We start from the raw sequence: 21,109 nt of genomic DNA, 5'->3' as shown, positions 1-21,109 counted from the left end.
ATGCGATCGTATGAGCTTTGCCCTTCAGGCTCATGCGATCGCATGGCCAGCTGGGGAGGCTCAAAAGTCTACAAAAACGTGGGCTGCTTATTTATTTATTATATAATATAATATATATAATTAAATTTAATTATATATATTATATTATATTCTTGTACTCCGATGATTTGTAATTTTTAGTCCGTTGCATCGAGTGTTGAGAGTTGACTCTGGTCCCGGTTCCGGATTTTCGAACGTCTTTTCGTATAATTTAATATCTTGTACTTTGCGTTTTGAATCTTGTACTCTTGTAATTTTGAGACGTTTCTTATCAATAATTGGAACCTCTTTGCTTGTACTTTGCACTTTTTAGCTTTTTGGTCGTTTGCGTCTTCAATTTGTCGAATCTGTCTTTTGTCTTCACCTTTTATTATTTAAACGAATATCACTTGTAAATAGAACAATTGCAACTAAAAGCTTGTCTTTCTTGAAAGATAATGCTATGAAATATATGTTCGTTTTTAGCATTATCAAATATTCCCACATTTGAGTGTTGCTTGTCCTCAAGCAATATAGTCTTGAAATACTAGAATCACCTCTTTATTCTTCACACTTTGTACATCAGTGATTTCTATACGGCGGTATAAACAATGGTAGTAACGATGTGGTTTACAGTCGCACATGACTATAAAATTTAGATCCTTTAAGGAAATTGGATCTTTATGAAAACATTTGATCTTTTGAAAATTAAATCTAGTTTTTTACCCTAGATAAGTTTTCCGGAATAACCCTTCACCGGTGTTTGCAACTTGTTTTTGTGGGTTTAGTGGGTTTCAGATTTGAAAATTTTAGCTCAAAACTTGCGGTTTTGTGTCACCCACTTGCTAACCTTGTATTGGGAAAGCAACACATCCAGTATACTTGCTCCGTATATTACCTTTCGGTAAACTACCGTCCGGTTGTAAAGGAAAGCATTGAACAAGCAACTGTTAAGGCAATGTCCCCTGACATGCTTTTATTCATGGTCTAAAACGTGTCGGATGCTATTACTATCCTTTATAGGAGCAATAGTAAAGATCATCCTATAATTTTTCTGGTCTGGCACAAGGTGAAATGTCCCGTTCTTATTGATTAAAAACGTTCCATATTAATTGATTTCGTTGCGAGGTTTTGACCTCTATATGAGACGTTTTTCAAAGACTGCATTCATTTTAAAACAAACCATAACCTTTATTTCATCAATAAAGGTTTAAAAAGCTTTACGTAGATTATCAAATAATGATAATCTAAAATATCATGTTTACACACGACCATTACATAATGGTTTACAATACAAATATGTTACAACAAAATAAGTTTCTTGAATGCAGTTTTTACACAATATCATACAAGCATGGACTCCAAATCTTGTCCTTATTTTAGTATGCAACAGCGGAAGCTCTTAATATTCACCTGAGAATAAACATGCTTTCAACGTCAACAAAAATGTTGGTGAGTTATAGGTTTAACCTATATATATCAAATAGTAACAATAGACCACAAGATTTCATATTTCAATACACATCCCATACATAGAGAATAAAATCATTCATATGGTGAACATCTGGTAACCGACATTAACAAGATGCATATATAAGAATATCCCCATCATTCCGGGACACCCTTCGGATATGATATAAATTTCGAAGTACTAAAGCATCCGGTACTTTGGATGGGGTTTGTTAGGCCCAATAGATCTATCTTTAGGATTCGCGTCAATTAGGGTGTCTGTTCCCTAATTCTTAGATTACCAGACTTAATAAAAAGGGGCATATTCGATTTCGATAATTCAACCATAGAATGTAGTTTCACGTACTTGTGTCTATTTTGTAAATCATTTATAAAACCTGCATGTATTCTCATCCCAAAAATATTAGATTTTAAAAGTGGGACTATAACTCACTTTCACAGATTTTTACTTCGTCGGGAAGTAAGACTTGGGCACTGGTTGATTCACGAACCTATAACAATATATACATATATATCAAAGTATGTTCAAAATATATTTACAACACTTTTAATATATTTTGATGTTTTAAGTTTATTAAGTCAGCTGTCCTCGTTAGTAACCTACAACTAGTTGTCCACAGTTAGATGTACAGAAATAAATCGATAAATATTATCTTGAATCAATCCACGACCCAGTGTATACGTATCTCAGTATTGATCACAACTCAAACTATATATATTTTGGAATCAACCTCAACCCTGTATAGCTAACTCCAACATTCACATATAGAGTGTCTATGGTTGTTCTGAAATATATATAGATGTGTCGACATGATAGGTCAAAACATTGTATACGTGTCTATGGTATCTCAAGATTACATAATATACAATACAAGTTGATTAAGTTATGGTTGGAATAGATTTGTTACCAATTTTCACGTATCTAAAATGAGAAAAATTATCCAATCTTGTTTTACCCATAACTTCTTCATTTTAAATCCGTTTTGAGTGAATCAAATTGCTATGGTTTCATATTGAACTCTATTTTATGAATCTAAATAGAAAAAGTATAGGTTTATAGTCGGAAAAATAAGTTACAAGTCATTTTTGTAAAGGTAGTCATTTCAGTCGAAAGAACGACGTCTAGATGACCATTTTAGAAAACATACTTCTACTTTGAGTTTAACCATAATTTTTGGATATAGTTTCATGTTCATAATAAAAATCATTTTCTCAGAATAAAAAATTTTAAATCAAAGTTTATCATAGTTTTTAATTAACTAACCCAAAACAGCCCGCGGTGTTACTACGACGGCGTAAATCCGGTTTTACGGTGTTTTTCGTGTTTCCAGGTTTTAAATCATTAAGTTAGCATATCATATAGATATAGAACATGTGTTTAGTTGATTTTAAAAGTCAAGTTAGAAGGATTAACTTTTGTTTGCGAACAAGTTTAGAATTAACTAAACTATGTTCTAGTGATTACGAGTTTAAACCTTCGAATAAGATAGTTTTATATATATGAATCGAATGATGTTATGAACATCATTACTACCTCAAGTTTAGTAGGTAAACCTACTGGAAGTGACAAGAAATGATCTAGCTTCAAAGGATCTTGGATGGCTTGAAAGTTCTTGAAGTAGGATCATGACACAAAAACAAGTTCAAGTAAGATTTTTACTCGAATTAAGATAGTTTATAGTTATAGAAATTGAATCAAAGTTTGAATATGAATATTACCTTGAATAAGAAAGATAACCTACTGTATATAACAAAGGTTTCTTGATCTTAGATGATTACTTGGAATGGATTAGAAAGCTTGGAAGTAAATTAGTAAACTTGAAGGGATTTTTGAAGTGTTCTTGAAGTGTTCTTCCTATGATGATTATAGCTTGATTCTTGAAGTGATTTTTGATGAATATGATGATTAACTACTGGAAAAATACGTTCATAATAGTGTGTGTGTGTGTGTGTGTTGAGAGAGAATTAGAAAGAGAATTGGAAGTGAAATGGAGTGAATGATGAGTGGTAATTGGTGAGTGGTGAGTGGGGTTAAAAGGAGTTCTAGTTAGTTGACTAGCTCATGGTAGAAGTTAAAATTGATTAGTCATACATGACATAATCAAGAGTGGAATCCCATGCTAGTTCCTATTGGTATATACCCATAGTAAGTACGTTTTGAAGCTGTGTATAATATGGGTAAGAATACGACTAGAATTCTTGATGAAAGAAAAGAATGGGAAAGTAACTGTAACCATTTTCGTTAAGTATGAGTGTTTTGATATATGTCTTGAAGTCTTCCAAAAGTATTTTAATACATCTAAATACACTACATGTATATACATTTTAACTGAGTCGTTAAGTCATCGTTAGTCGTTACATGTAAGTGTTGTTTTGAAACCTTTAAGTTAACGATCTCAATTAATGTTGTTAACCCATTGTTTATTATATCTAATGAGATGTTAAATTATTATATTATCATGATATTATGATATATTAATATATCTTAATATGATATATATACATTTAAATGTCGTTACAACGATAATCGTTACATATATGTCTCGTTTCGAAATCCTTAAGTTAGTAGTCTTGTTTATATGTATATAACTCATTGTTAATATACTTATGGAGATACTTACTTATCATAATCTCATGTTAACCATATGTATATCCATATATATATCGTCATGTCGTTTTTACAAGTTTTAACGTTCGTGAATCGCCGGTCAACTTGGGTGGTCAATTGTCTATATGAAACATATTTCAATTAATCAAGTCTTAACAAGTTTGATTGCTTAACATGTTGGAAACATTTAATCATGTAAATATCAATCTAAATTAATATATATAAACATGGAAAAGTTTGGGTCACTACAGTACCTACCCGTTAAATAAATTTCGTCCCGAAATTTTAAGCTGTTGAAGGTGTTGACGAATCTTCGGGAAATAGATGTGGGTATTTCTTCTTCATCTGATCTTCACGCTCCCAGGTGAACTCGGGTCCTCTATGAGCATTCCATCGAACCTTAACAATTGGTATCTTATTTTGCTTAAGTCTTTTAACCTCACGATCCATTATTTCGACGGGTTCTTCGATGAATTGGAGTTTTTCGTTGATTTGGATTTCATCTAACGGAATAGTGAGATCTTCTTTAGCAAAACATTTCTTCAAATTCGAGATGTGGAAAGTGTTATGTACAGCCGCGAGTTGTTGAGGTAACTCAAGTCGGTAAGCTACTGGTCCGACACGATCAATAATCTTGAATGGTCCAATATACCTTGGATTTAACTTCCCTCGTTTACCAAATCGAACAACGCCTTTCCAAGGTGCAACTTTAAGCATGACCATCTCTCCAATTTCAAATTCTATATCTTTTCTTTTAATGTCAGCGTAGCTCTTTTGTCGACTTTGGGCGGTTTTCAACCGTTGTTGAATTTGGATGATCTTCTCGGTAGTTTCTTGTATAATCTCCAGACCCGTAATCTGTCTATCCCCCACTTCACTCCAACAAATCAGAGACCTGCACTTTCTACCATAAAGTGCTTCAAACGGCGCCATCTCAATGCTTGAATGGTAGCTGTTGTTGTAGGAAAATTCTGCTAACGGTAGATGTCGATCCCAACTGTTTCCGAAATCAATAACACATGCTCGTAGCATGTCTTCAAGCATTTGTATCGTCCTTTCGCTCTACCCATCAGTTTGTGGATGATAGGCAGTACTCATGTCTAGACGAGTTCCTAATGCTTGCTGTAATGTCTGCCAGAATCTTGAAATAAATCTGCCATCCCTATCAGAGATAATAGAGATTGGTATTCCATGTCTGGAGATGACTTCCTTCAAATACAGTCGTGCTAACTTATCCATCTTGTCATCTTCTCTTATTGGCAGGAAGTGTGCTGATTTGGTGAGACGATCAACTATTACCCAAATAGTATCAAAACCACTTGCAGTCCTTGGCAATTTAGTGATGAAATCCATGTTAATGTTTTCCCATTTCCATTCCGGGATTTCGGGTTGTTGAAGTAGACCTGATGGTTTCTGATGCTCAGCTTTGACCTTAGAACACGTCAAACATTCTCCTACGTATTTAGCAACATCGGCTTTCATACCCGACCACCAAAAATGTTTCTTGAGATCCTTGTACATCTTCCCCGTTCCAGGATGTATTGAGTATCTGGTTTTATGAGCTTCTCTAAGTACCATTTCTCTCATATCTCCAAATTTTGGTACCCAAATCCTTTCAGCCCTATACCGGATTCCGTCTTCCCGAATATTAAGATGCTGCTCCGATCCTTTGGGTATTTCATCCTTTAAATTTCCTTCTTTTAAAACTCCTTGTTGCGCCTCCTTTATTTGAGTAGTAAGGTTATTATGAATCATTATATTCATAGATTTTACTCGAATGGGTTCTCTGTCCTTCCTGCTCAAGGCATCGGCTACCACATTTGCCTTCCCCGGGTGGTAACGAATCTCAAAGTCGTAATCATTCAATAATTCAATCCACCTACACTACCTCATATTCAGTTGTTTCTGATTAAATATGTGTTGAAGACTTTTGTGGTCGGTATATATAATACTTTTGACCCCATATAAGTAGTGCCTCCAAGTCTTTAATGCAAAAACAACCGCGCCTAATTCCAAATCATGCGTCGTATAATTTTGTTCGTGAATCTTCAATTGTCTAGACGCATAAGCAATCACTTTCGTTCGTTGCATTAATACACAACCGAGACCTTGCTTTGATGCGTCACAATAAATCACAAAATCATCATTCCCTTCAGGTAATGACAATATAGGTGCCGTAGTTAGCTTTTTCTTCAATAACTGAAACGCTTTCTCTTGTTCATCATTCCATTCAAATTTCTTCCCTTTATGCGTTAATGCAGTCAAGGGTTTTGCTATTCTGGAAAAGTCTTGGATGAACCTTCTGTAGTAACCAGCTAGTCCTAAAAACTGGCGTATGTGTTTCGGAGTTTTCGGGGTTTCCCACTTTTCAACAGTTTCTATCTTTGCCGGATCCACCTTAATACCTTTTTTGTTCACTATGTGACCGAGGAATTGAACTTCTTCCAACCAAAATGCACACTTTGAAAATTTAGCGTACAATTCTTCCTTCCTCAATACTTCTAACACCTTTCTCAAATGTTCACCGTGTTCTTGGTCATTCTTTGAGTAAATAAGTATGTCATCAATGAAAACAATGACAAACTTGTCAAGGTATGGTCCACACACTCGGTTCATAAGGTCCATGAACACAGCTGGTGCATTAGTTAAACCAAACGGCATGACCATAAACTCGTAATGACCGTAACGTGTTCTGAAAGCAGTCTTTGGAATATCATCTTCTTTCACCCGCATTTGATGATACCCGGAACGTAAGTCAATCTTTGAATAAATAGACGAGCCTTGTAGTTGATCAAATAAGTCGTCGATTCTCGGTAGTGGGTAGCGGTTCTTGATGGTAAGTTTGTTCAACTCTCAGTAGTCGATACACAACCTGAATGTACCATCTTTCTTCTTGACAAACAAAACAGGAGCTCCCCACGGTGATGTGCTTGGTTGAATGAAACCATGCTCTAAAAGTTCTTGTAATTGGCTTTGCAGTTCTTTCATCTTGCTGGGTGTGAGTCTGTAAGGAGCACGAACTATTGGTGCAGCTCCTGGTACAAGATCTATTTGAAATTCAACGGATCGATGTGGGGGTAATCCCGGTAATTCTTTCGGAAATACATCGGGAAATTCTTTTGCAATGGGAACATCATTGATGCTCTTTTCTTCAGTTTGTACTTTCTCGACGTGTGCTAGAACAGCATAGCAACCTTTTCTTATTAGTTTTTGTGCCTTCAAATTACTAATAAGATGTAGCTTCGTGTTGCCCTTTTCTCCGTACACCATTAAGGGTTTTCCTTTTTCTCGTATAATGCAAATTGCATTTTTGTAACAAACGATCTCTGCTTTCACTTCTTTCAACCAGTCCATACCGATTATCACATCAAAACTCCCTAACTCTACTGGTATCAAATCAATCTTAAATGTTTCGCTAACCAGTTTAATTTCTCGATTCCGGCATATATTATCTGCTGAAATTAATTTACCATTTGCTAATTCGAGTAAAAATTTACTATCCAAAGGCGTCAATAGACAACTTAATTTAGCACAAAAATCACTACTCATATAGCTTCTATCCGCACCCGAATCAAATAAAACGTAAGCAGATTTATTGTCAATAAGAAACGTACCCGTAACAAGCTCCGGGTCTTCCTGTGCCTCTGCCGCATTAATATTGAAAACACTTCCGCGGCCTTGTCCATTCGTGTTCTCCTGGTTCGGGCAATTTCTAATAATGTGGCCCGGTTTTCCACATTTATAACAAACTACATTGGCATAACTTGCTCCGACACTACTTGCTCCGCCATTACTCGTTCCGACACCATTTGTTCCTTTCGTTCTATTAACCCCTGGTTCGTAGACCTCACACTTCACCGCGCTATGACCATTTCTTTTACACTTGTTGCAAAATTTGGTGCAGAACCCCGAGTGATACTTTTCACACCTTTGGCATAGCTGCTTCTGATTGTTGTTGTTGTTGCGGTTATTATTGTTGTTGGGATGATTGTTGTAGTTGCTGTTGTTGTTGTTGCTGCTGTTGTTGTTGTTGTAGGGCCGTTTGTTGTAGTTGCGATTGATGTTGCGATTGTTGGGATAATTGTTGCGATTATTGTTGTAATTGCTGTTGTTGTTGTATTGGTGATTCTTATCACAGTTTTCCTCTCACTTTCTTTTGACTTGCTTCACATTGGCCTCTTCAGCAGTATGTTCTTTAATTCTTTCTTCAATCTGGTTCACTAGTTTTTGAGCCATTCTACATGCCTGTTGTATGGAGGCGGGCTCGTGTGAACTTATATCTTCTTGGATTCTTTCCGGTAATCCTTTCACAAACGCGTCGATCTTCTCTTCCTCATCTTCGAATGCTCCCGGACACAATAGGCACAATTCTGTGAATCGTCTTTCGTACGTGGTAATATCAAATCCTTGGGTTCGTAACCCTCTAAGTTCTATCTTGAGCTTATTGACCTCGGTTCTGGGACGGTACTTCTCGTTCATCAAGTGCTTGAATGCTGACCACGGTAGTGCGTACGCATCGTCTTGTCCCACTTGCTCTAGATAGGTATTCCACCATGTTAATGCAGAACCTGTGAAGGTATGCGTAGCGTACTTTACTTTGTCCTCTTCAGTACACTTACTTATGGCAAACACCGATTCGACCTTCTCGGTCCACCGTTTCAATCCGATCGGTCCTTCGGTTCCATCAAATTCCAAAGGTTTGCAGGCAGTGAATTCTTTGTAGGTGCATCCTACACGATTTCCTGTACTGCTAGATCCAATGTTATTGTTGGTATGTAGCGCAGCCTGTACTGCGGCTATGTTTGAAGCTAGAAAAGTACGGAATTCCTCTTCATTCATATTCACGGTGTGTCGAGTAGTCGGTGCCATTTCCTTCATAATAGTCAAATGGAACAAGTTAATCATACAGAATATCAAGAGTAGTTAATAATATTTCGTAGCATAATATGAACTCATTTATAAAAGCTTTTTCTTCATATTAGCATTTTATAAGTTTAAATTCGGGTAGTACCTACCCGTTAAGTTCATACTTAGTAGCTAATATACAATTCAACTACTACAATTCTATATGAAAAACTGATTATAATAATATTTCGCGTTCAAACTTTTATACAATATTTTACAAACTTACAATACCGCTTATTTTACATAAAGCATGAAATATAGCACACAATAACTTTGATACAAGATAGTTGTGAAGATAATTCTAGCTAGTACACAAGTCGTTCAGCAAAGGCAATAAAGACACGTAATTCATACGTCCAGAAACAAGTCATGCATTCTGGTTTTACTAGGACTACTTCCCATCCTTGGTCTTGTGGAACATAACCGTTATGGCCGTTGATAAGACTGCGTGTTGTAACGTCGTCAAAGGGACGAGGGTTACGTAATGTCCAACAGTCCCGTAACAATCTAAAAACCTCATTTCTTACCCCAATTACCGACTCCGTCACTTGTGGGAACGTTTTGTTTAATAGTTGTAGGCCGATGTTCTTGTTCTTACTTTGGTGAGAAGCGAACATTACTAATCCGTAAGCATAACATGCTTCTTTATGTTGCATGTTAGCCGCTTTTTCTAAATCACGAAGTCCAATATTCGGATATATTGAGTCAAAATAATTTCTTAACCCATTGCGTAAAATAGCATTTGGGTTCCCCGCAATATATGCGTCAAAGTAAACACATCGTAACTTATGGATTTCCCAATGTGATATCCCCCATCTTTCGAACGAAAGCCTTTTATAAACCAAGGCATTCTTGGAACGTTCTTCGAATGTCTTACAAACTGATCTCGCCTTAAATAGGTGTGCCGAAGAATTCTGACCGACTCTAGACAAGATTTCATCAATCATGTCTCCGGGTAGGTCTCTTAAAATATTGGGTTGTCTATCCATTTTGTGTTTTTATACTGTAAAATAAACAAGAGTTAGATTCATAAAAAAATTCTTCTTAATACAAGCAATTTTTACATATATCATAAAGCATAAGCACACTATATTACATATATTACACCACACGAATACAACTATCTTATTCCGACTCGCTTGTTTCTTCTTCTTCGGTTTTGGTTCATTTTGCCAAGTTTCTAGGGATATATGATGTTCCCCTAATACGAGCCGTCATTTTTCACATTGGTTTAGAAAAACCTGGTGGTTTAGAGGTTCCCGGGTCATTGTTACAACTTAAGGACTTCGAGGGTTGACGATACATATAAAGTTCATCGGGGTTGGAATTAGATTTCTCTATTTTTATGCCCTTTCCCTTATTATTTTCTTTTGCCCTTTTAAATTCAGTTGGGGTAATTTCTATAACATCATCGGAATTCTCGTCAGAATCCGATTCATCGGAGAATTGGTAATCCTCCCAATATTTTGCTTCCTTAGCGGAAACACCATTGACCATAATTAACCTTGGTCGGTTGGTTGAGGATTTTCTTTTACTTAACCGTTTTATTATTTCCCCCACCGGTTCTATTTCTTCATCCGGTTCCGATTCTTCTTCCGGTTCCGATTCTTCTTCTGGTTCCGACTCTTCTTCCGGTTCCTCTTCGGGAACTTGTGAATCAGTCCACGAATCATTCCAATTTACATTTGACTCTTCATTATTATTAGGTGAGTCAATAGGACTTGTTCTAGAGGTAGACATCTATCACATAATATCAAACGCGTTAAGAGATTAATATATCACATAATATTCACATGTTAAAAATATATAGTTTCCAACAAAATTTGTTAAGCAATCATTCTTCAAGTAAACACGGTCGAAGTCCAGACTCACTAATGCATCCTAACAAACTCGATAAGACACACTAATGCAAAATTCTGGTTCTCTAAGACCAACGCTCGGATACCAACTGAAATGTCCCGTTCTTATTGATTAAAAACGTTCCATATTAATTGATTTCGTTGCGAGGTTTTGACCTCTATATGAGACGTTTTTCAAAGACTGCATTCATTTTAAAACAAACCATAACCTTTAATTCATCAATAAAGGTTTAAAAAGCTTTACGTAGATTATCAAATAATGATAATCTAAAATATCATGTTTACACACGACCATTACATAATGGTTTACAATACAAATATGTTACAACAAAATAAGTTTCTTTAATGCAGTTTTTACACAATATCATACAAGCATGGACTCCAAATCTTGTCCTTATTTTAGTATGCAACAGCGGAAGCTCTTAATATTCACCTGAGAATAAACATGCTTTAAACGTCAACAAAAATGTTGGTGAGTTATAGGTTTAACCTATATATATCAAATAGTAACAATAGACCACAAGATTTCATATTTCAATACACATCCCATACATAGAGAATAAAATCATTCATATGGTGAACACCTGGTAACCGACATTAACAAGATGCATATATAAGAATATCCCCATCATTCCGGGACACCCTTCGGATATGATATAAATTTCGAAGTACTAAAGCATCCGGTACTTTGGATGGGGTTTGTTAGGCCCAATAGATCTATCTTTAGGATTCGCGTCAATTAGGGTGTCTGTTCCCTAATTCTTAGATTACCAGACTTAATAAAAAGGGGCATATTCGATTTCGATAATTCAACCATAGAATGTAGTTTCACGTACTTGTGTCTATTTTGTAAATCATTTATAAAACCTGCATGTATTCTCATCCCAAAAATATTAGATTTTAAAAGTGGGACTATAACTCACTTTCACAGATTTTTACTTCGTCGGGAAGTAAGACTTGGCCACTGGTTGATTCACGAACCTATAACAATATATACATATATATCAAAGTATGTTCAAAATATATTTACAACACTTTTAATATATTTTGATGTTTTAAGTTTATTAAGTCAGCTGTCCTCGTTAGTAACCTACAACTAGTTGTCCACAGTTAGATGTACAGAAATAAATCGATAAATATTATCTTGAATCAATCCACGACCCAGTGTATACGTATCTCAGTATTGATCACAACTCAAACTATATATATTTTGGAATCAACCTCAACCCTGTATAGCTAACTCCAACATTCACATATAGAGTGTCTATGGTTGTTCCGAAATATATATAGATGTGTCGACATGATAGGTCGAAACATTGTATACGTGTCTATGGTATCTCAAGATTACATAATATACAATACAAGTTGATTAAGTTATGGTTGGAATAGATTTGTTACCAATTTTCACGTAGCTAAAATGAGAAAAATTATCCAATCTTGTTTTACCCATAACTTCTTCATTTTAAATCCGTTTTGAGTGAATCAAATTGCTATGGTTTCATATTGAACTCTATTTTATGAATCTAAACAGAAAAATATAGGTTTATAGTCGGAAAAATAAGTTACTAGTCGTTTTTGTAAAGGTAGTCATTTCAGTCGAAAGAACGACGTCTAGATGACCATTTTAGAAAACATACTTCCACTTTGAGTTTAACCATAATTTTTGGATATAGTTTCATGTTCATAATAAAAATCATTTTCTCAGAATAACAACTTTTAAATCAAAGTTTATCATAGTTTTTAATTAACTAACCCAAAACAGCCCGCGGTGTTACTACGACGGCGTAAATCCGGTTTTACGGTGTTTTTCGTGTTTCCAGGTTTTAAATCATTAAGTTAGCATATCATATAGATATAGAACATGTGTTTAGTTGATTTTAAAAGTCAAGTTAGAAGGATTAACTTTTGTTTGCGAACAAGTTTAAAATTAACTAAACTATGTTCTAGTGATTACGAGTTTAAACCTTCGAATAAGATAGTTTTATATATATGAATCGAATGATGTTATGAACATCATTACTACCTCAAGTTTAGTAGGTAAACCTACTGGAAGTGACAAGAAATGATCTAGCTTCAAAGGATCTTGGATGGCTTGAAAGTTCTTGAAGTAGGATCATGACACAAAAACAAGTTCAAGTAAGATTTTTACTCGAATTAAGATAGTTTATAGTTATAGAAATTGAATCAAAGTTTGAATATAAATATTACCTTGAATAAGAAAGATAACCTACTGTATATAACAAAGGTTTCTTGATCTTAGATGATTACTTGGAATGGATTAGAAAGCTTGGAAGTAAATTAGTAAACTTGAAGGGATTTTTGAAGTGTTCTTGAAGTGTTCTTCCTATGATGATTATAGCTTGATTCTTGAAGTGATTTTTGATGAAGATGATGATTAACTACTGGAAAAATACGTTCATAATAGTGTGTGTGTTGAGAGAGAATTAGAAAGAGAATTGGAAGTGAAATGGAGTGAATGATGAGTGGTAATTGGTGAGTGGTGAGTGGGGTTAAAAGGAGTTCTAGTTAGTTGACTAGCTCATGGTAGAAGTTAAAATTGATTAGTCATACATGACATAATCAAGATTGGAATCCCATGCTAGTTCCTATTGGTATATACCCATAGTAAGTACGTTTTGAAGCTGTGTATAATACGGGTAAGAATACGACTAGAATTTTTGATGAAAGAAAAGAATGGGAAAGTAACTGTAACCATTTTCGTTAAGTATGAGTGTTTTGATATATGTCTTGAAGTCTTCCAAAATTATTTTAATACATCTAAATACACTACATGTATATACATTTTAACTGAGTCGTTAAGTCATCGTTAGTCGTTACATGTAAGTGTTGTTTTGAAACCTTTAAGTTAACGATCTCAATTAATGTTGTTAACCCATTGTTTATTATATCTAATGAGATGTTAAATTATTATATTATCATGATATTATGATATATTAATATATCTTAATATGATATATATATACATTTAAATGTCGTTACAACGATAATCGTTACATATATGTCTCGTTTCGAAATCCTTAAGTTAGTAGTCTTGTTTATATGTATATAACTCATTGTTAATATACTTATGGAGATACTTACTTATCATAATCTCATGTTAACCATATGTATATCCATATATATATCGTCATGTCATTTTTACAAGTTTTAACGTTCGTGAATCGCCGGTCAACTTGGGTGGTCAATTGTCTATATGAAACATATTTCAATTAATCAAGTCTTAACAAGTTTGATTGCTTAACATGTTGGAAACATTTAATCATGTAAATATCAATCTCAATTAATATATATAAACATGGAAAAGTTTGGGTCACTACACAAGGTCCTATCTTCGACCATGCTATGCAACCACCGTTCTTACGATTGACACCCGATTTGGTTCAGGTGACCTAATGAATTCCAGGTGAATTCCTAGAATTTTACGTTCAATGGTAATGAACGCATTGAAAATAGGTTTTTGGAAAATAAATCGGTTTGAAATTTTGATCAAAATATTTTCTCGTTCAAGCTCGAGTTTAGATATCATTGAATTCCATGAGTTTGTAATTCTCAATCTTTAAAGTCAATCTCTAGGATTAAGTAATATCAGTCTTAAAAGCTGATTTTTGATCTTTAAGGAGATTATCCTTTCTTGGGATCTGATTCATTAGTCTTATCAAGCTAATTTGCACGGTGCCCCCCATTGTACGAGACATATCCTCTCATGGTTAGGATAAGTCTGACCACTTGGCGACCCTGTTTGATGCTGAGGTCCGTGGATTTCCTGCTGATTTTAGAGATGACTTTTCTAGATTTTTCGTCAACCTACAGCTGGTCAGGATGACAACTTCATGACCTAAATCAAGAAGCGTGTTTCTTTTTCGGAAGACTTTACTTCCTTTTAATGATGGAATTGATTCATCGTGTAGATCCATCTTTCTTACAGTAACTCGGGTAAAACTGTTTAGTTTAGTTCAAAGCAAAAGTATCTTCAATTATTTGTTACATAAATATGTGACATATGTTTAAAATAACTTGGTAAATTTTCCCACACTTGGCTTTTATTTTCTTTTATTTGCCTTTTTATTGTCCTCTATTCCATTTTAAATGAATTCTAACATTTTTGTTTGTTTCTCAATTTATGTCCTTTCCAAGGTAACAATAATTTCGGTGTTAACACCTAGTTTTATCGTTCATAAATATGTATAAACATGATTTTGAGTTCATTTAATTGAAAATTTTGAAAAATTTTACTAGAATTGGGTAGTCAGTATATAAGACTAGGGCTGTTCTTTATTATCAGAGAGCACTAGATTCTAATACAACTACTGTGTTACTAGTATTTTTAATGGTAACCAAGTGTATAAGTTAAAAATTTTAAAAATTCGAAAGAATTTAACCCCTTCCCACACTTAAGATCTTGCAATGCCCTCATTTGCAAGAAATCGGTAATAATTTAAATTATTGAGGGTGATTAGCGTAGAAAAATAATTAAATTTTACCAAAGTTTCCAAACATATTGGCGTTTGTTTGCTGAATGATAAATGGTGCACATCATTTGTTCATTCCGTCTTGTTGTTACATCACATTTATTTTTCATCTTGTCGTCAAAATTAGTAGCTTTTGCTGAACTTAATGCCAGTCTTTGAAAATGCGCTGTTTTACCCTGTTTTGTACAATCGAAAATATACATACATACAAATATAAACATGCATGGCAATTTGAAATGGGACTTAATATCCCACTTTCAAATCCTAAAGGTAAAATATTAGTACACAATAATAATAAAAATGATAAAAATTACATAAATATATCCAATAACATAAGTTTAAACATGAATAATTAAAAAGATAAAAATATAAAAATCATAAAAATAACCAAATGGAACTAAATCAGTCTGGATAGGGGTTCCAGTTCATCTCGTCAGGTGGGTTCCATTGTTGGTTATAGGTGCCCTGATAGGCTTGGTTATAGTCATACCGGTTAAAGGGTGGTCGGATGTCGGGGCTGTGTGGCGGAAAATGAGCAGGTCGAGTAGGCACGTAATTATTTGGTACCTGATATGATAGCTGGCTCATGATTTGGTGCTGATGAACTAACCAGCTATCGTGTTGGCGTCGCCTATAATCCTCGTATACTCACTCGGAGTTCCACTGCTCGTACATACTATGTCTGGCCGCGCTCGTCATTGCTTCCTCATCTATACGAACGTGGACGTCAAGAATAGCATCTCGAAAGACATCCCTAATGTCTTCCGCTTCCTCCATTTCCTCGTCTAAGCCTCTCTCTACCTGAGGATGAGGGCCCTCAAAGGGTACTGCCTGGTTGCGTCTACTTTTCAATACCTTAGCACCCACATAAACTTTCAATCCTAAAGGCTCAACCTGTTCTCTACAAAGCTGTAATGGACCCCCTTGGTTCCTATCAACACCTAAATACTCTCCAATGAGAGTAACAAAAATACCTCCTCCTATTATACTCCCGTCCTGCATTCCTTCTACCATTTTAGATAAATAAAAACCAACACAGTAAGGGATATTGACAAAGCTTCTAGGATCCCGAATACACTTTAGGTAGAATAAATCATGTAAGGTCATTTTTTCCTTATTGTGACCTCTCTGTGTAATCGAGTTAGCCAAAAATCTATGAATGATACGAAGCTCGGCTCTGTCAATATGTGTATAGGAGTGTCCTCCCGCTCATGTAAAAACATCAAAATGTGACATACGCCTCCAAATGGCGTCAGCGTCAAAGTTGCTATCTACCCTTTCACCATAATGAATCAAATTTGTACAATCGGGTAGTAGCAACTCTCCGGGAGTATATATCTGTAAAGCCCTGGCCATGTCCAGCATGGACATTCTGTACATCCTACCGCCAAGGATAAACCTAAGAAATCTTCTATCATCTATTCTAACTATATTTGTATCAAGTGATACAGTGCTCATCAACTCAACACACCATTCCTTATATAAAGGCCTACGAATGGTGAAAAGACGTTCCCAATCTGTAAAAGAAGAGTTCCCGTACCTCTGAATCAGTAGCAGTCTGACTCTATTAGCTAGCTGAACTCTCTCCCAAGGATCCCAATCGATTACCCTTGGCACCTCTACGTTTTTTGTTACCAATTTGAATTTGTTCCTTTGATATGTCTCGTAATCTCTCCATCTTCTATCAAATCACAGATTAGGATGCAAAGTGTGCTCAGGAATTGTTGGGAATTCTACTGGCGGCCTCATCGGGAATACTATGAATTCATTAACAAACTGTACCGGATCATAATAAGGTACGTGTTGATCAGGCTGTTGTTGTGGTTCCTGTTGTGGTTCTTGTTCGGGTTCTGGCTCGTGTTGCATTTCTGGTTCTGGTTCTGGTGCTGGATCAGGTCGTCTAGATGATGATGCTCCTGGACCTCCAGTATCGGCTTTCTGCAAAATACATTAAACACAAAATTTGTGCATCTAAATATGCATTAGTGTTAGAAAAATAACAACTTAAAACAATCATAATAACATGTTAAATCAAAATTTAACTTATACACATTTTCACAATTTTTACAATTCTATACTTTTTCAAATAAGCACATATGTAAATGTAGACAAAGTTCATAAGCATTTAACTCAAATAACATGTCAAAATAGTCATTACTAACAATTAAACAAGTCTCAAATGGCAATTATATCAAATTAATCAAGTTCATGAATTTTCGCCTAAAAAGTCCACTTTAATCTTTAAAAATCATGTTTAGGATCAATGTTTAGATCATTTAACTACCTAAACATGTTACATTACTCAATTAAGCAATAATTCATGACAAAAATCGGCCATAACCTGTTTATATCAAAAAGCCCCAAATTGCTCAAGAACACAAACCCTAGATTTCTAAAAATTTTGAAGTTTTTGGCTTCAAATCATGTTAAATAGCATCAATCTAGGTTATACATGCATAAAATACTAACAATTTAACACTAATTACACTAGAAATTAACAAAATTGCATTAGGTGAAATATTGGTAATTATCACAAAAACTAGGAATTTATAGAGTTTAGGGGTGTAATTTTTACCTTTTTGCTAAGAATGAGAATCTAGGCATGATTAGAGCAAGAAAAATGACGAATTACGGTGGAAAAATGATGAAATTTGGTGAGATTTTGAGAGAATTTCGGGTATGTATGTGTGTTTTTGTGGAGAAGACAGACCTGCTGCCTTTTTGAACCTGGCCTGATTTTTGCCACCATGCGATCGCATGGAGGTATAGTGAGAATCCCATGCGATCGCATGGGTGTTCGGCTACAGTACTTTCAGCTTTTCTTTTTTAATAATAAAACCTTATACTTAATAAAACATAAATTAATAAAATTTAAAAATTTGTTTCTTTTTAGGATGAGGGCGTTTCGGATCGTTGTCCTAATCCGTCCCTCGACAAAATTTTAAAATTTGTCAATTTAAAGCGTGATTTTAAAAGTAAAGATTTTTGGGTTTTTTTTTAATGTTTTTGGCATACTTTAATTTAAATAAGATTAAAAATAATGATAATAAAAGTTCTCGTCCCTCCCTTGGGTAGAGCAATTTCGGTTCAAAGACCTAGTCTTCAACTCACGACGAATTTTAAAAATCATATTTTTAACTTAGTGAAATAAAGTAAATTTTTGTTTTTAAATTCACACCAAACTTAAATTTAAAATGCATAAAATTAAAAATTCATATTATTAAAATTTAAAAATTCACACCAAATTTATATTATATTTTTGTTTTTATACATACAAACTTATATTAAAAATATTAATTTTTCAAATATTTACAATTTTAAATATATTGATTTAAAAGTTTACAATAGTATTTTAATATTTATATATTAAATTTAAAAACAAAGTAAAAATAAAATTAAAAATCTTTTTGGCTTTTTTATCTCACTTTAATCAATCAAATATTATCAAAAAACATACGCCCCTCTTTTCGGTAAAGTAATTTCGGTTTCATAACCTAATTTAACTCATGACGAATTTTTGAAATATTTTGGGTTGATTGATTAAAGATATTTATACCTTAAGAATAAACGTTAAATTTCGCAGTGATGTAAAAAAAAAATTTTTGTATGATATCAGCAATTTCGGTCGCAAGACCTAATTTTATTGAATACCAATTTAATACTTTATAGCGAACAAATTAGCGTTTATTATCAAAAGGTTAAAAATAAAAATAAAAAATGAAAACTGCACAAACTTACCTGTGAGATAGTATTCTTAGTGATATGCTCTAGCCCACTCATAAGATAGTCGGACTAATTGGTTTTCCATGGCTACATAGGCGTAGCCTCGAGCATTCAGTGTTTTTTCTTCTAAACATATGAACGGTCCATCTCTGCATAAAGTAACAAATTCGGTGTTTGAATAGGTTTGATTATTTGAACATTTACCTTCGTGCGACCATTTTCCGCATTTGTGACATTTTTCAAGGTGTCGTGCTCTTCTTTTCGCTGCGGATTTTGATTTTCCTTTACCAAATTGTAACTTATTATCTTCGCGTCTGGATTCTTTTCTTACTCCGTCCAATTTACCTCTGATTAATGATACGATTTCACTTGGATGTGTGTCATTATTACGTTTAGTAATCAAAGCGTGTAGCATTAGACCATGGTTTAGTTCACAGAAAGTCTTCATTTCGTAAAAACCTAAAAACAATAAAAATTCAGAATGGGGGGAGAAGACTAGTTCTTTAGGGTCTGCTAGGGAAAGACCATTCGGGTTCCATTTTCGAGAACTACACGAAAACAGAAAATCTAACTCTAACAGAAATACATATTATCCTTTAAAGACTTGATTCTCCCCACACTTAGTTAGCTGTGGTGTCGAAATTGTGATTAACTTCGTTGTCGACTTCCATTGGACTATCTATGTAGTGTTTAACTCTATGACCATTAACTTTAAATTCAATCCCATTTGAATTTATTAATTTTATCGTTCCGTATGGGAAAACTCTTTTGACTATGAATGGTCCAGACCATCTTGATTTCAATTTTCCAGGAAATAGCTTGAATCGTGAATTGAAAAGAAGAACTCTGTCTCCTTCTTTGAATTCTTTTGAACTTCTGATTCTTTTATCATGCCATTTCTTCGTTCTTTCCTTATAGATTAACGAATTTTCGTATGCTTCATGTCTTAATTCTTCTAATTCGTTTAGTTGACTTAACCGTAGACGTACAGCTTCATGTAAATCAAGATTACATGTCTTCAAAGCCCAAAATGCTTTGTGTTCAATTTCTACTGGAAGATGACATGCTTTTCCGTAAACGAGTTTAAAAGGTGTGGTTCCAATTGGAGTTTTGTAGGTTGTTCTAAAAGCTCAGAGTGCATCCTCCAATTTTATGGACCATTCCTTCGGATTTGATCCTACGGTTTTCTCTAGAATACGTTTTAAAGCTCGGTTGGTATTTTCAACTTGTCCATTTGTTTGTGGATGATATGCGGTGAAGATTTTATGGGTTACTCCATATCTTTTAAGAACTTTCTCAAGTTGATTATTACAAAAATGAGTTCCCCGATCACTTATTAAAGCTTTCGGTGTTCCAAACCTTGCAAAAAGATGTTTTAAAAAGTTGACTACAACTCGTGCATCATTAGTTGGGAGAGCTTGTGCTTCCGCCCATTTAGATACATAATCAATGGCTACGAGAATGTAGAGATTATTATGAGATTTTGGAAATGGACCCATAAAGTCAATACCCCAAATGTCAAATACTTCACATACTTGAATGACATTTTATGGCATTTCATCACGTTGACTTATTTTTCAGGCCCTTTGACAAGCATCACAGGATTTGCAAAGAATGTGTGCGTCTTTGAAAATTGTAGGCCAATAGAATCCAGCATCATAAACTTTTCTTGCTGTAAGTTGAGGCCCATAATGCCCTCCTGTTGGTCCTTTGTGATAATGGTTTAAGATTTTACTAGCTTCATCTCCGAATACACATCGGCGTATTATTCCATCGGGACAACTTTTAAACAAATGTGGATCTTCCCAGAAATAGTGTTTTATATCACTAAAGAATTTCTTTCGTTTTTGGTACGATAATCCTTTTTCAAGGAATCCATAAACTAAGTAGTTTGCATAGTCTGCAAACCATGGAATTTCATTATAATCTATCTTCAATAGATATTCATCCGGAAAGTTGTCTTGTATGACCGATTCATTTAGAACTTCTAATTTGGGATTTTCAAGACGAGAAAGATGATCAGCGGCGAGATTTTC

The sequence above is a fragment of the Rutidosis leptorrhynchoides genome, chromosome 7 (assembly GCF_046630445.1).
Source record: "Rutidosis leptorrhynchoides isolate AG116_Rl617_1_P2 chromosome 7, CSIRO_AGI_Rlap_v1, whole genome shotgun sequence".
Lineage (NCBI taxonomy): Eukaryota > Viridiplantae > Streptophyta > Magnoliopsida > Asterales > Asteraceae > Rutidosis > Rutidosis leptorrhynchoides.
Note: the sequence above shows the minus strand (reverse complement) of the source record.